Here is an 18,863-nt window from a genome sequence, read left to right on the forward strand (position 1 = left end):
TAAAAATGCAGGGGTTTGAAAAAGTTATTTTTTAATATGGAAAATAAATTATTTTGGATTTCTAATATTTTTTTTACAGTAGTAGATGATAAAAAGTTTTTATTTGTATAATTAATTTGCTTTAAATAGTAAATAATAATTGATAAATTAAGTTTTCGATAGGTGCGGCGTATATACTGGGTTTACTCTAAGTTTTGAAAAAGTAACCAAATCTAAAGGATAGCTAAAATAAAGGATAATAGTCGCCGTACCTACACACTGTTTTAGCGTCAAATTTTTAACTTAATTTCAGTCTCCACTACTCAATATTTCGTCATTTTATACTAAAACAATGCAATATTTATTGAGTATGATAAAGTTAATAATAATAATAATAATAATAATAATAATAATAATAATAATAATAATAATAATAATAATAATATACCATACAGATTTACGCTCAACATATTCTAACGAGCATTGTAAAATATGTATACATAAAATTGTAGGCGACCATTACTTCGCCAAATCTGTTGGCGGTAAAGCACCGAGCGGTTGTTTAATGTTGAAGTACCAGGCGAAGACATCAGCGGAAAAGTTTCGCGGCAAGAAATGGAATTTGTGTCGAAAATTATGCGGACGAACGCTCCAGGATGGCCATGAACTTAGTTCAGATTATTTGCATCACGTCTCTGAGAAAAAAATGCAGTTGTCATCGTCCAATAAAATACACAGTTTTCCTAACAAACTCGGGGCGAAATTGTAGTTTCCCTGCAGACGTTTTAACCTCCTTATCGAGTTCTCTTCGCGATATTCCATTTCACACGTTAATAATACTCACATTATTCTCGCATCTCTAGCTTCAAATTTTCTAATGGTATCTTGAGCTAATCGAGATTTTATATGAAGATGAGCAAATTATTGTTTCAGTAAAATGTATAAACGACACAATTCCGTGAACCTCAATGCTCTACTTGAATAAATTTAATTTGCGCAGCATACGGATTTTATCTGTGATTATATATTTTATAAAAACCGTTATTTCAGCTTTAATGCTATTTGCCAATCATAGTGATTACTATTCCGAGAAAGATAATAATATTACTCCGAAACATTAAACTGATTTTTCGCATATTTAAATCCTTTTTGCGAGATTTTCTGTGTAAATTTAACTCAAATTATTCCTATATTAATTTCATAGATATTGAGTAACTGAAATGTTCATTCTGTTCTTAATTAAAGATTGAATCGCTCTCGATAAATGTGAGATGAAACGGATGTTGGTTGGCCGATATGCAATCGACATGATTAATTCATTTTGGAGCTTTATGTGAAACGAGAGATGCTTAAGAGTTTCATTGAGATATAATCCCGATTAGCTGTTTCTTTTGTTGCAGAGGTTGTAGGCTTCTCGTACTTGTGCGATGAAGTGCACTTAAGTACTTAAAAAATTTCATAGTCAGGCGAAAAATTTATTCCGGAGTTGCTTCTGGACGCAATTTACTTGGAAATTTACTTGCCATGATCGAACTTCTATTAAACCAGCGGGACCAAATGAGCAGAATCAATCCGGACCAATTTCATTTTTAGTACTCATTTTGTACTAATTTGTACCACCAATAAAAATGTTGTACCATGTGCCGTTTTGAAAAAAAAAACGTGGCGCTGCTAGCTTAATATTAAGCCAGCAGGACATAAAAAAAAAAGGAAAAAAGAAGAAACAACGGTACAAATGAAAAGAACTGAATTTGTACTAATTTGTACCAGCAAGAAAAAGTTAATATATTCATCCATTCCTCGAAAAACAACCCCCGATAAAACTTAATTCTACATATTACAGTCAAGAGTAAAGTGCCTTTTGCGATGAGTAGAATCAATCGATACTTCTACAATCGACAAGGGTATAATTTGTACCACCAAAATGTAAAGTTTCAGATTTTGTATCCCCGCCGTTCCTTCGTATATTCTCTTTCATTTAAGTTAACGGCGTAAAAAATGTTAAATATTAAAAATAATAACATTAAATAAATATTTATAGTAAAAATGACTGGCTGCGCTGCTCTGTATTGTAATAATTCAGCTATCAAAGGATATACAATGAAAAGATTTCCTAAAAATCCTGAACGACGAGTTATATGGGTAAAAAATGTTAACCGAGAAGATTGGGTACCGACAAACAATTCACTTTTTTGTGAAGTTAGTTAATATTCGTTAAAAAAATAAAAATGTTCTAAAAGTTTATGTATACATTTCTATCCTATATGAATCTATAAGATTATCGACGTTTGAATTGGAGCGGGAGTTGCCACAAACGACGGACCAATCAAAAATTGTCCTTCTCGTGTCTAGACTCTGGTATAGGGTCTCTAGTCCGGATTGATTTTTGGTCCTGTTGGCTTAATAGAGGTCATGATCGATCAACCTGGGTGCACGCACACGTTTAGTTACACTGATTTTAATGAGGCCGCGGCAAGGAAAATGTCTAATTATATAAACGAATCGCTGACGCATCCTCCTTTTTATACTTCCACTACGGTGAAGATAATTACGAATGCTATAAGCGACAATGTAAAACGTCTACATATAAAAATAGGCCAATCCTGGACCATTATATCGTAATTAACAATTTTCGAATATAAAAAATTGCATAATGATAATGGTTTAATATTGCAGGAAACTAATAAATCAATTCTAAGCAAAATCGTAAAGCTCATAATTTCTGTTTTCATAAGACTTGTAAGAATTTATGACTGGAATGTTTATAACTTTATGCAATACCTTTACAGCAACTTCTTGCTAGCCATAAGATTTAGAAATCGTACAAATATTTACGAATGATCCTATATCTTACGTACGCATAGAATTATAACTCCAGTCAGTTTTTCTTACAAATCTATATGAGAACAAGTTACGAGCCTTACAATTCTGTTTAGAATTGATCTATAAATATCGATGGATATTTTTATCAATCGGCATTCGCGTTCATCTTCATCAATGTAGATTAATGTTACCTTTTGTTGAACTTGTTATCTTTTTCTAATTATTAAAACTAGAATCATTACTAAAATCTACATTGGTAGAGACTAAAAGTTTGAATGAAACAATACACGTCAGAACATTTTATTACAAATATTATTATAATATTATAAAGCAACGTAAATTATATAACAAAATTATAGAAAATTGTGTAATTTAAAAATATCTTTTTGGTTTATGTGTCAAAAAATTGTCAACGCCTACACAAAGTAAGCAATATAAGAGATATAATCAATGAGAAATGATTTTTGCGCAATTTTCGTCGATATTGCTGAATTTAGAGCGATTGAATTTATGAGTTTATGTCGCGCACTGTACGAAATATAATATGCGGTTAAGATGGATTAAAATAAACGTACATCGTCAGATAATAAAACAGGCAAACGGTATTGTACCCCGAGATCAGTGTTAGGCATCAATCAATTGAATCTTCAATCAATTAATCAATTGATTGAATATTTAATTGTAGTGTTTCAATTGCAATTAATTGATTAATTGCAGGTCACAATTAAACGATCAATCGCATTTTACAATTAAAGTTAATTGCAACTAACATTAATTGCAACTAACTTAGTTGCAATTATTATTTCAATTGCAACTAAAACACAATTAACATTGTACAATTAACATTTACAATCAGTTCATAATTTAAAGAATTTAAATAATACTACAAATGTGTATCTCTCACATCTCCACCAACTTCGACCCCTTCACCCTTCCCCCACCCTGTTTTTCGCCGTATCTCATTCTCTTTCGGTATATAATATTTTTAAATTATTTTTTCAATATTTTTTAAAATATGTTTTTATATATCTGTACTCTAAAAAGTAAGTGATCAGGAGACGCGGTAGTATCTCCAGTCATGTTCACAAAATTTATAAAACATGTAGTGAGAAGGCACGTTAAGTTTTTTTTTCAAACTAATAATAAAGAGAGAAAGGGTTTACGAGCAATGTTTTAATTTACGCAAGTGAAAATATGCGTTCTTATCACAATTTTTCCAGATTTAGTATTTTCAGATTATTAAAATTGCGTTTCAAGACCGACGATTGTACGGCGCGCAATTTGAGGGGGATATAGGAATTGCGTTTCAAGACCGACGAATGTTCGGCGCGCAAATTTGGGGGGATTACGTATATTAGTTATTAATAGGACATTGTTCTTACTTTGGGTAAATATTGCGAAGAATATTACTACGTCGACCCGCCATCAGAGGTCTATCAATATTCGCAAATTCTCGCAAGTGCTGAGATACGCGTATATCTCTTTATATAGAATCTCGATTTAATAACTTACACAAGTGTCTAAGGTAGGCTTCCGCTACAATGCCTTACTGATGAGTCCAGTAGTGGAAGCCGGGACGAAACACCGAAAAATAACGTAATATTCTTCGCAATATATTAGAATAAAATTAAATGTTTTAACGAATTTGTTTGCTCGTAAACCCTTTCTCTCTTTATTATTAGTTTGGAAAAAAAAAATTTATAAAAGATAACAAAAATCTCTTATCCCGAGCCACTAAAGTCCATTTTTGGGGGTGCATAACTACTAAAATATTATGCATGCAAAAGTCTAATTTTAGAATATTATTTTATATCTACTTGTCAGTACTTGTCAATTGCTCTAGCAGTATTTATAAACGTATTAATTTTTATTTTATTAATATAATTATTAATTTGAAAATATGTTTACATAATTTAGAAAAAAGTAACAATGATTCATACAATACCTCTTTTTTCTCATTATCAGATGAAATACCGAATGAAGTCAGCGTACTTGAGCTATGTTCCAAATCTATAGTTTACGTTACGTGCACTATACATAGATTTTCAATATTCAGAATATTAACAGAACAATTTGCAATACATACTATAAAAATCAATTGTTAATTGTACCCACAATTAAATAATGATTACGGTAAATATCAAGTTTAGGGGAGCCCCCGCCAATGACCTTGACCTTGACATATGTTGTCAAGGTCATGACCCTGAGTAACCTCCAACAGGTTTTAGCCGTCGCTCGCCCTTCGTTAAAAAGTTATTAACAAAATATGTTTGAAAAATAACGTATCATTTCTTATAATTATACATATTGCACGTGGGTTTCGACTTTCTACGCGAAGCAAGAGCTACCTCACACCACTGAATAGGTTGGGTTAGGTTATTTTTAACAGTAGTGGAGCCCCCCGCAGGGAGGCGGAACCTACTGCATCCACGCGAAGCGACTCTCATCCCACCTCTTTCTGTGCGAAGGAACTTGCAACTTCCGTGTCATATTGTGTTAACTCATAATTTAAATAATAGGGGTACATGTGGAACAAGACTCCACTTTTTCCTCTGTGAAAGAACTTACAATTTCTACGTCGCTTTACATTGTACAATGTATGCGTGCATAGTTTTAACGTACGCTATGCATGTATGATATAAAGTACTATTCTACACCTTTCCCTGTTCAGAAACGTTGAACTTTCCAAGCGAAGTAACTTTCCCCACACCCCTGCACAGGGGCATACGACTTCTACGATTGTACTGTCAAGGCACATCTCTGACGACGGTGTGGGTGCGGGGGAGGGGGGGTGGCCTTTGGCCACCCCCTTGCACCCGCCCGTGTGTGTGTGTGTGTGTGTGTGTTTTCCATTCGTTATATAACGATTATGAGTCTATTACTTGATATTTTGCGCGCGCGCGCACGCGCACGCGCACGCACGCGCACACACACACACACACACACACACACACACACACACACACACACACACACGGGCGGGTGCAAGGGGGTGGCCGACGGCCCACACCGTCACAGAGGTCTGCCCCGACAGTACTATCATAGCAACAGTACAATCATGGAAGTCGTACGCCCCTTTGCAAGAGATGGGGGAGGGGGGGGGGGTGAAAGTCGCTTCGCGTGGAAGGTCAAAACCTATGTAGAATAGTATTTAATACTGTATTGTATACAGCAGAAATGAGACGTTATTTTTGAAACTTTTTTGGTTAATATCTTTTTAACGGAGGGCGAGCGACGGCTAGTTATTAAGGCAAAGTTACTCAGGATCGTGACCTTGATAACATATGTCAAGGTCAAGGTCATTGGCGGGGGCTCCCCTAAACTTGATATTTACCATGATTACAATTAATTAATTGTTAATTGTAAGAGGACAATTAACAATCAATTAATTGTAATTATACAAACCCACAATTCGGTCTTCAAATAAATTTTTAAATTTATAAATTTAGTTAATTTATCAAAATGTAAGCATTATGAAAATGATTCATAAAAATAAAATCGTTAAATTTGTTCATATTTGTTTAATAATAAAGGTCAAATGTTCATGAAAATTCAAACGGATGAAAACGCGACGCTATTGGTGTGACGTCACGATGTTACTTCTTGTCTTCGCGCCTCCGGCTACATGACAGTTTTGCAAAGTGTTCCGTCGAATTATCGAAAAAATATCGTGTCAAATATGGCAAATATTCTAGAATCAGGTTTTATTAAAGCTGATTCAACAAATTTGCTTAAGGTTGACATATTTATGGTGACTGAATTTATAAAATAAAGTGACAAGTTCAACTCTGTTGAGGTTAGAAATGCAAAAGCCGCAATGTAAGTTATTTATGCGCCCATTAGAAGAATGTAGATAATAATATTATTCACTATTGAATACTTATAACAAAATGATTCTCGCAACAAAAATAATTTAATTTTGTTGGTTTATTCGGACGTCCTACCACTCGAAACCATAACCTTCTTCACGTGGGACTGTCACAAATACTTTACTAGATTTTTCGTGCTGTTTTTGCAATTTTACACAAAGGTACAAAACAGCATCGATAACTTTTTAATCCAGTCAATTGCTCATGTTTATATCTTGTTATGATATGTACGGTCCACATTAAATATCAACCGAACGTATTCGTACAATACGTATTACGCGCTTTCGGCAGCATTCGGTAGCAACATCGTGACGTCATTTCGAGTTCGGGCAATTCCGTCGCGTTTAAATAATCAGTCGTCCGATTGCGATTTGAAATTGTTATAACTTTATAAATATAGGGTATTATGCAAAAATAAAAAAAAAATTAACAAATTTATATGTGCTCTATTGATTGATAATGTTATTAAAATCGACTTGAAGACCGAATTGCAATTAAGGGGGTCATCCCGTGTGACGGCTTCAAAAAATCTTTTTTTTTTGCATAAATTTAATCTAGAGCATGCATAGAATATACTAGCAAAGTAATTTTCCGAAATTCGAAGTCATTGAAAAGTTACAGCAGTGAGAAGGTAAGGTGTTTAAGCACGCAGCTGAGCGCTCGGCGGGGCGGGGAACAGGAGCTATTGTATACCTTCGGATTCTTACCTGAAGCCGATTCTATTCACACGCACGTATACGCACACATATTTAGAGGTGTGCTGCTGTCCTGAAACTCAAATTGAATGTAACTGTTGCTTAGTTTTGGCTTCGCAGTCAGCGGCGTAACAGCTCTTGAGTCGTCGTAAGCAGTAATATTGTATCGTGCAAGAGCTTCAAGTTTGCGATGAGTGACAGGAAAGGAACAAGAGAAACTCGCGCTCATGCTGAGCGAAGAAAGAAGAGAAAATTTCAAGGAAACCATTAACGACGTTAATTGGAAACCATTCGTTGGAAAATGATCTGGATTATACATCGGCATCAGCGAAGAAACTGCTTGGAAGCATGAACCTGGAAGTGCCTGTTGCTTCAAACTTTGCGTACTGTATCTTAGAATTTGCATCTGTGTTTTCGACAATTTCAGTAAATGTTATATGCAAAGAGTGTAAAAGTGACGTGACCTTTAGTCAGACGATTTTACGAGGCTTGGGTTTTAAAATTCTTATGTCGTGTAAGTGCAGTACAGATAAAACGATAAACTCGGGCCCAATGATTCAAAATGCTTTTGAAATTAATGGGCGCTTCGTTTTTGCGATGCGGTTGTTAGGTGTTGGCCACGAAGGAGCGAATCTTTTCTGCAGTTTATTGGACATTTGTCAAGGTATAGGAAACTCGACATATACCGCACTTTTGGAAAATATTCACACAGCCGCATCTGCAGTGTATGAGTCCGTTCTATCCTTTGCTGCCACACAAGAAAAAAATATGAATGAAGAAGCTGGGAAGCCACAAATTGAATTAACAGTTTCCGAAGATGGAACTTGGAAAAAACGCGGCTTTTCATCTCTATTTGGAGTATCGACGTTAATTGGAAAGTATTCTGGGAAAGTGATAGATGCGATGGTTATGAGTAGTTTTTGTGCTTGTAATCTGTGGAAAAAGTTAAAAAATACTGAACCAAAGAAATACGAGGCATGATATGCAGATCATGAATCTGAGTGTTCGATAAATCACACAGGAAGTTCCGGTAAAATGGAAATTGATGCCATTGTCGCAATGTTTTTACGCTCGATCGAAAAACACGGCGTGAAATATTTGACATATGTCGGCGACGGTGACAGCAAGACATTCAATGGCATTTTAAAAGCTGACCCTTATGGTAATGACTCTCCTGTTATTAAAAAAGAGTGTGTTGGGCATGTTGAGAAACGGATGGGAACACGACTCCGAAATGCTAAAAAGAATAATAAAGGTATTGGTGACAAAGGTCAGGGCAAGCTAACGGACAAGCAAATTATTGAAATGACAAAATTTTATGGCTTAGCCATTCGTCGCCATCCCGATTCATTAGAAGAAATGAAGAAAGAAGTTTGGGCCACATTCTACCACAAATCCTCAACACCAGAACTGCCTAGCAGGCGAAGGCAGCTGGTGTAAATGGCGGCAGGCTGAAGCTAAGAGCACGCTCGACCAATTCCACCACGAGAAGACCCCATTATCCAAGGAAGTACAAGCAGTAGTTAAATCTATCTATGAAGATTTATCCAAGCACGATCTTTTGACCCGATGTTTAGGAGCAGAGACGCAGAATAATAATGAGTCGTTAAATTCACTCATTTGGACGTTCGCTCCGAAACATCTACATTCAGGCGCTCAGATAGTTCAGATTGCAACTTTTTTGGCCGTCGTCATCTTTAATAAAGGCTTCCAAGGCATTATTAAGATAATGCATACGATGGGCTGTTCAATTGGACCATCAGCGCACGCTTATGTAGAGCGCCGCGACGAAGCCCGGATTAGCCGTTCCGAGCAGCGCATGAGCGACGCAGCAAGAGAGGCTAGAATTTCAGCCAGGGAGGAGCAGTCGGCCTTACGAAATTTGCAAGGAGAAGAGGAAGGGATACTCACCAGGAATAGCAAATTAGTGGTAAGCAAAAATTTCATGGTGTAATTCACACGTGAACTTACAAACGCGTTTTTTCTCAAAACTGGATTTTTTTAACTGGTGCCCATGATTTTTCGAAAACGATTCAATGGATTTAAATAAAATTTTAATGGTAGATTCAGCACATGTTTGGCAATCGTGAGAACTAGAATTTTTTAAAAATATTGAACCGTTTTCTGTCCGCATAAAAAAATAGTCGCAAAAAATCATACTATTTTGAGTTATAATTTTTAAAAGCATGCGAAAAATTGAATTTTTAATATTTTCAAAAAATTCTAGTTCCCACGATAGCCATTCACCTATAGATTAAATGCAATTTGATTTTTTGATTTCAGATAAACCAGTCTGCCGGAATCGTGGGCACCGTTTGTCTGCTTTTTTTTATATGGGTGCCATTCCAGTGATGTAACTCGCCATCGACGCCATATTTTTAAATAAAAAAATTTACACATATAATTTAAGATGTAATAAATATATAGTAAAAATTTGGAAGCTCTGTATTTTTTGATTTCGCCGCAAAAAAATGCAAAAAAACCTTAAAAAATAGTCGTCACACGGGATGACCCCCTTAACTTATTTAATTGTCAATTGCAATTAAAAATGTAATTTTAATTGTTAATTATTAATTGTCAAAACAATTTAATTGTGCCCAACACTGCCCAAGATTGATTTTGCTTTCCTAGGTGATTTATTTGACTACATCATTCATCACGGAACATAAGATGCTAATCGCAAGCATCTGTCGAGGTTTTCATTTTTAGATTCAAGCAATCAGATGTAACCTTTAAATAAATTGAGATATATGACGAATTAATAATATTATATATTTGTTATTAATAAAATCAAAATATCTTTTATCGTTAGCTCTGCTTCGTTTCGTGAATTTTAAATTTTATTACTGTCCGACGATTTGATGTGAGTGAAGCTGGCGTATCATTTGGTGAAACTTCATAAAATATTAAGAATTTTAAATGTATTTTCAAAAGTTCTATAGTTCTATATGGATAAAAGTAATAGTTCTACCTTCTAAAGTGGAAAAAAAGCGAAAGTAAAAACTGAAACGCCAGGTTCACGCAGCGTCTCACTTTGTCCTACGAATGTTTCGACCACAGATTTTTGTAGGATTTTGAAAAACAAATAGTTCTACATGAATTTCAGAAAAAGTTCTGATAATAACAATGTTATTTCCAATTTTTAATAATATCTTACCCCAAAAATTCAATTTTCAACAATAAAGATGTCAGCAATAGAGAAGCTGTCCAGTTTTCTACACTTCTGAGAGTTCTATGGTAATTTTTGTGTAGTACTGAATGTATCCAAACGCCAACCGAAGAGTTCTGATAAAAATTAATTACAAATTTGTTCAACAAATTAAAGACTCTAGAAAAGCGCTTTTCAAGGTACACGTATGAGACGTTAGCCGAACTCAGAGAGTTCTATGGGATTTATGGTACTTATCATGTCGCTATGGATGTATTCTAACGCCTTCCGAAGAGTTCTGACGATAAAAATTATTTATTAATTTTGTAAATAATTATTAAGACACACGAAAAAGACACTTTTTAGGATATATGTATAAGATGCTGGTCGAAATCAGAGAGTTCTATGAGATTTATGGTACTTATCATGTAGCTATGGATGTATTCTAACGCCTTCCGAAGAGATCTGACGATAAAAATTATTTGCAAATTTTTTAAACAATGTTTAACACCAGAGGGAAGCGCTTTTCAGGGTACATGTATGAGACACTGGTCGAAATCAAAGAGTTCTATGAGGTTTATGGTATTTATAATTGTTTATAAAAATATTTATAATTATTTATAAAAAATTAGAATTTTTAGACACTTCAATCTCAATAATTGATAATCATTTTACATTTGACTGGTACCGTAAGCCTACGTTTTCAGGGAGATTTCTTAACTTTTTTTCAAATCACCCTGTTTCTCAAAAGAAAGGCACAATTTATTCGTTGGTTGATAGAGCTTTTTTACTTTCTAACTTGAATTTTCGTACAAAGAATATCTAAATTTTATCATTAACATTATATTAAACAATGACTATCCTTTATCTTTTATTTTTGACACAATCAACCAACGATTAAAACACCTGAACAAAAACAAAAATAAAAATAACAGTGAGGATGAGAATAAAAAAACGACTTCTTGGCTGACTGTACCATTCATTTCTTCACAAACAAAAAAATTTAAACGTTTTAATGATAATGACATCAGGGTGTCGTTTTAGTCCAAACAAAATGCGAAAATATATCAAAGTTCAAAAAGATGCACGTCCACATACTTCTAGAAACAATGTGGTATATAAAATCCAGTGTAAAGATTATGATACTTCGTATATCGGACAGACGAGCAGACAATTGAAAACTAGAATCACAGAACATCGTAATCACATTAGACATAATACTTCTACCCGTTCTGTTATAACTGAGCATAGACTTAATTATGATCATGATTTTCAATGGGACAACATAAAAATTTTAGATAAAGAGCCTTGTTATAGAAAACGCATAATATCTGAAATGCTTCATATTAAAAAACAGAAAAATAGTCTTAATTTACAAACAGATACCGAAGGTCTTCATAAGGCTTGTGTACCCATTGTAAATAAAGTTTGACTTTCTAATATTGATAATTGGTCTTGCTCAGTCTGCATCTGTTATTTAACGTTATTAGTCGACTCACACAATATACATATATATTTTTACAATGTACAAACTTTTTTAATTATTATTTATTGTATTTTATCTGATTGATGTATTAACAATGCCGACACACTGAATTAACATTATTACCGTTGGATTTTCCTGGTGAGTTTTCTTATAGAAATTTTGACATAATTTGTTTAACACCTATAAAGAAAGTTTTTTTACCATCTTTTAGAGATATGGTTATACATTGACTTTCAAATCATGTATATCTATAATGTCAATTTTCTGATGGAGACTCACAGGAGTAGAATAAAGATTATAAGACCAAATTTCTACGATTTTGTCCACTGTTGTTTAACGTCTGAGGAGGGCTCAAACCTAGAACCGAAACTGGTAGCGCTTACGTTCCTCATTGTAATTAATTTTAAGTAATTTTTATAATTATATATTTTTTAGTTTTATATTTGTATTTTATTACTTTTCAAACTTTAACATTACAATATTATTTTTAAATGAATTTTTATTATTTGACTCTTACATCGCCCTTGTTGATTTGTATCGATTATTTTTATATTAAGGGTCCTTGAATGTTTTCATTTTATTTATAATTATGTTTATAAAATTAACAAATAATTTTTATCATCAGAACCATAGTGGAAGGATAACATATGGCGAATTCGATTGGATGCACTAGTGCGCACTGAGTGCACCTGAGTTCATCTTTCTTCCTTTTCTTTCCAGGAGAAGGGAAAAGGAAAAAAGATGAACTGGTGCAATCACACTGCACTGGTGCATCCAATCGAATTCGCCAATAGTGTGTGCAAAACTCGGAAACCACGCGTACTTTCGCGTCGGATACAGTTCGGCAGATAGACTTGCCAACTGTGAAGAAATAAATGAGGTAGCTAAAACTGAATGGAATGCATCCTTGTCGCATCTATATGCATTTGTCCTTTTCTTTGCTTTAAGAATTGGTTTTAACCGTTGAGCAATGTGACTGAATGTGAGAACGCATAAGTACGTTCTTTTCGTATATTTATTATTATATGTATGGACATATCTCAAAACAAATATAAATATAAAGAAACATATAAAAACATATATATTATAAATATAAAGAAACATATATAAACATATATATTGTATACAAAATACATATTCATATATTCATTCTTCCTTTTATATAATTATACATTAATTCTTTTCTTATTCAGTATACTTTATGTGATAAATATTAACACTAATAAAAAAAACATTAAAAATATTTACATGGATAATTTTTGTATTATTTCTTTTAGAAAAAGATAAGTTTGGATAAATTTAAAAGAATTACTCACATATACAGGGAGGAGCATTTAAAATAGGTCACCTGAATAACTCGCTTGTTTTTGACAATAGAAGAAAAAGTGTCAAACAAAAGTTGCTTGGTTTCAAAGAGCACATAATGTGATGTCAATAATTGTTTTTTTGGTAAAGGCGCAAAGGATAGGCAAAGGTCAAATTATTTTTTTTTAATGGAATGATATATTTTTTTATTTACATTCTGATAGAGCATCTCAAGACGAATACAATGACCTATAATTGAAGGTCATTCAAGGTTACGCAAGGTCAATAATGGAATGTAATGGAAAATAAATTGTTTTAAGGCACTCTTCGAATAATTTCGTGTCTAATTTACTTATTTACGTACTTACCGCTACGACAAGTGTTTAAAATGATGACCCTGAACATCGACGAATAATTTCGTGTCTTCTCTTCTTGTTTATCGGTATACCGCTAATCGTTCAAGCGTATGTAAATATTTACATACCGTTTAAATTGAATCGCACGTAGCATTATTCATATTTACTTCATCAGTTTGAATTCATCTATCGATCAAAGTGCGTGTCTTGCAAAATGCGTTATACGAAAGCGGAAAAAGTCGACATGATTTTCGTTTATGGTAAATGTCGCCAAATTATGAGAGAAGCAGTACGTTTGTATACTGAAAGATTTTCCGATTGTGTCCATCCCTCATTCTCTGTTTTTTCAAACATAGTACAAACTTTTCAAAAAACAGGAAGTGTGGATAATAAAAAACGCAAACGAATCAAGAAAGCAACTGACGACGGAAATTCGACGAACATTTTAGCCGCTGTAGCCCTAAATCCACATATCAGTACAAGACAACTTGAACGTGAAAGTAGTATTAGTCGACGAAGTGTTCTGCGAATACTACATTCCAACAAATTTCATCCCTTCCATATCTCACTTCATCAAGAGTTACATGGCAATGATTTTCAAAATCGTGTACAATTCTGTGAATGGGCACTACAAAGACTACAAGAAGATGATATGTTTGCCACTAAAATCTTATTTACTGACAAAACTATATTTACAAACAATGGACAAGTAAATCTTCGCAACATGCACTATTGGTCGGTAGAAAACCCACATTGGATGAGAGAAGTGGACAAGCAGAGACCTTGGTCTATAAACGTCTGGGTCTCGTTCTTAACGATAAAATAATTGGTCTTCACTTTATCGATGGACCATTAAGTAGTAGCAAGTATGCACAGATTTTAACAGAAATATTGCCACTATTATTAGAAGATCTTCCACTAAACGTACGACAATCAATGTGGTACCAGCAAGATGGATGTCCTGCTCATTCTGCACGGATTATTACTGAATTGCTAAACAGAAAATTTGGAGATTGTTGGATTGGTCGGTCAGGATATAACAGATGGCCCGCACGTTCCCCAGATTTAACACCTATGGATTTTTATTTGTGGGGAAAGTTAAAACAACAAGTGTACAGCGAAATGCCGACAACAAGAGAAGACATGAAGGAGCGTATAAGAAGAGCTTGCGTTGCGATTGATCCGAATGAAATTCGTCGTGCAGTGTTATCTATGTCGATACGTTTAAAAAAATGCGTTGATGTTCAGGGTCATTATTTTGAACACTTGTCGTAGCGGTAAGTACGTAAATAAGTAAATTAGACACAAAATTATTCGAAAAGTGCCTTAAAACAATTTATTTTCCATTACATTCCATTATTGATCTTGCGTAACCTTGAATGACTTTCAATTATATTCTTCAATTATAAGTCATTGTATTCGTCTTGAGATGCTCTATCAGAATGTAAATAAAAAAATATATCATTCCGTTTAAAAAAAAAATTTGATCTTTGCCTATCCTTTGCGCCTCCACCAAAAAAAACAATTATTGATATCACATTATGTGCCCTTTGAAACCAAGCAACTTTTGTTTGACACTTTTTCTTCTATTGTCAAAAACAAGCGAGTTATTCAGATGACCTGTTTTAAATGCCCCTCCCTGTAATTATGTATAATTATATATCATTTATTAAGCGGGGAGCACAGACTTTTGCATAACGCATAAAGCATGTGCATAAGGAATTTCATTGGTCCATTTTCTTATGCATGAGTCAATGGACCAATCAAATTCTTTATGTATATGGTTTATGCGTTATGCAAAAGTCTGTGCTCCCCGCTTTATCCTTTATTATGTTAGTTCTTTATATTACACGTATTATTCTTCATTTATAAATTATATATTTATGTATAATTTTATTTATAATTACATATCATCCTTTACTATCCTTCTTTATTACATATTAGCCGTTATTTATAGATTCTAATGATACTATCCGATTTATAGATTCTAATGATACTATCCGATAAAAAAGTTTATTTAATCTTAAAATTATCTCACTTATCATTCTTTTTAGGTTGAAATACAGAGTAAATTTTATTACAGGATATGTATATTTTATAATTCTACGCTACAGTATATTCACTATCGTTACACTATACATTACTATACATTAGAGTCCATATTTTATAGGGACTCTACTGTACATGATAAAAAGAAACCGATAGAGTGAGTCGAATGCGTGCGTGCAACAAAGACAATTTTTTTTGTCTTCAGGTTGACAGTATCGTCTGTAGAGAAAGAAGCGAGAGAGTAAAGAATTAGAGAGAGAAACGTTCGCAAATTGCACACACCATGTTATCCTTCCACCATGGTCAGAACTCTTCGGAAGGCGTTAGGATACATCCATAGCTATAGGATAAGTATAAAAAGTCTCATACAACTCTCTGATTTCGACCAGCGTCTCATACATATACCCTGAAAAGTGCCTTTTTCGCGTCTTAATAATTGTTTACAAAATTAACAAATAATTTTTATCGTCAAAACTCTTCGGAAGGTTTTAGAATACATCCATAGCTACATAATAACTACCATAGGTCCCATAGAATTCTCTGATTTCGACCAGCGTTTCATATGTATACCTTGAAAAGCGCTTTTCTAGGATCTTTAATTTGTTGAACAAATTTGCAATTAATTTTCATCAGAACTCTTCAGAAGGCGTTAGGATATATTCAGTACTACACGAAAATTACCACAGAACTCTCAGAACTATCGAAAATTGGATAGCATCTCATCTTTATTGCTAAAAATTGAATTTTTGGAGTAAAATATTAATAAAATTGAAAATAACATTGTTTAACGCCAGAATTCTTACTAAAACTGAGGTAGAACTATTTGTTTTCCAAAATCCTACAAGAATCTGTAGTTAAAACTTGAGTAGGACAAAGTGAGACGTTGCATGAACCTGGTGTCTCAATTTGTACTTTCGCTTTTTGTTCACTTTAGAGGGCAGAACTGTTACTTATATCCATCTAGAACTATAGAACTATTGAAAATACATTCAGAACTCTCAATATTTTATGAGTTTCCAAATGATACGCCAACTTCACACACGACGTTTTGTCTTTTTTTTATTTTTTTTTGTACGTAAATATACACTCAACAGCAAAATTAAAGCATCACTTATCCTGCCCCCAAAAATAGACATATTTCAAAAGAGTGTAACTTTGTCAAAAATATTTGTAAAAAAATTTGTAAAAAAGCATTCTAAAACTTGAAATCTTTTCTTTCGAAGATGATAATTGATATTTCGATTTGATTAATTCTTTATGAAATTATGCTGACATAAATAAAAGAGTCAAATCTTAAAATTTTTTACTAACTTTGAGAACCATGGCGTGAATTAAAAATTGCATAAAAATTCGGTTTATAGCATTTGTGCACATTTTTTATTTCGCGTCATGAAACTTCTCAAATTTCGTAAAAAATGTTGAGACTTGACGCATCTTCACTTATATTTACCATGATAACTTCACGAAATATCAGCAATACCATTTTTTTGAAATACTGGTATGAAAAGTAAAAATTTCATGCTTGAAGTTTTCCTGCAGTTTTTTTAAACAAAATTAGAATTATTTAATATCAAGAAAAATTAATATCAGAAAAATTAGAATCGTTTAATAGTGTACAAAAAAGTTCTGAGCTTTTTTTGTAAAATCTATATAATAATCGTATGTAATCGTACGGAAATGGCTTGCTGCGTAACGCCAAGCTGTTCTGCAAGCTTCTTTTCAGTTTGCGCAGAGTTTATATCCAGCAGTGCTTGCAATTCGTCCGTTTCAATCTTTTCAGGACGTCCAGCACGCGATTCATCTTTAAGACTGAAATCTCCTTGGCGAAACTTTTGATACCATCTTTTACATGTAGCATGACTTACAGCGTTCTCTCCATATGCAGCACAAATTATTGCAGTGGCTTCAGCAGCATTTTTCTTCAGATGAAACACGAAGTGGATGGAAAATCGAATATGCTCTTTTGTTATTGTCATCGTGAACACTACTGATTTTTGAGGTTATGTGCATCAAACGCCAAACCGTATGGCATTTTAGAAGGCCAAATGTTAACGCTTTAAAACCGCAAAAGGGCGGGAAGATATATAAAATTTAAATTGTTATTTCGGTTGTATGAAATCTAAAGCTCAGAATTTTTTTGTACACCTAATATCAAGAAAAATCTATTTTTATTTCAACGTTGAATAACTTGGTGAAAAAAATCGTATCGAACTCAAAAAAAAGGAAAATTAAAAATAACGATTCACGCTTTTGAATGCTGTAAACCGAATTTTTATATGATTTTTAATTTACTCCGTGGAACTTCTCAACGTTAGTAAAAAATTTTTGAGATTTGACGCACTTTCATTTGTGTCCGCATAACTTCGTAATCAATCAAATAAATTAATCAAATAAAAATATCAATTATTATTTTCGAAAGTAGAGATTTCAAACTTTAGAATACTTTTTTATAAATTTTTTTTATGATTATTTTTGACGAAGTTACACTCTTTTGAAGTTTGCCTATTTTTGGGGAGTAGAATAAGTAATGCTTTAATTTTGCTGTTAAGTGTATATATAATATTGTATTGTACATATAAATATATATAATATTATAAATATACATGATATAGTAGATTATATTATATTTGATAAATTAATACTTATTTTATTTATTACCCTGAAATATGTGTAAGTTAGATAAGTCGCAATATCTTTTGTCCATGGGCGTCGACTACAGTGTGGTTGATGTGGAGTACTCCACACTCGAAATTTTTCCGTGTGTGGAATTCCACACTTGAAAATCCGAAGAATACAAATATTATTTCTTGATGAAATAATTTATTATTTAATATTTTATCAAAAATGAAAGTTGATTAAGCTAAATATGAAAAGGAGATTAAAGACATGTGTACGACAATGCTTCCTATTTTGTTAAATAGTACGGCTGTTCTGCATATTCATTCGGATATTATACAAAATCTGAATTTAGAAGCTGTAATGGATGAATTTATAAGCAGCAACAAACTGTAGAGTTCTACATTTTCGTGTTCAACGCAGAAAAAATAAGTGTTAAAAATAACTGTAATAAAACAATTGTAATAAAACAACTGCAATAAAACATTACGACAAATAATAAAAACAAACGTGACAAAATTATCAAGATGAGTATAT

This window comes from Cyphomyrmex costatus, unplaced genomic scaffold (assembly GCF_001594065.2).
Source record: "Cyphomyrmex costatus isolate MS0001 unplaced genomic scaffold, Ccosl1.0 scaffold1270, whole genome shotgun sequence".
NCBI classification, from domain to species: Eukaryota; Metazoa; Arthropoda; class Insecta; order Hymenoptera; family Formicidae; genus Cyphomyrmex; species Cyphomyrmex costatus.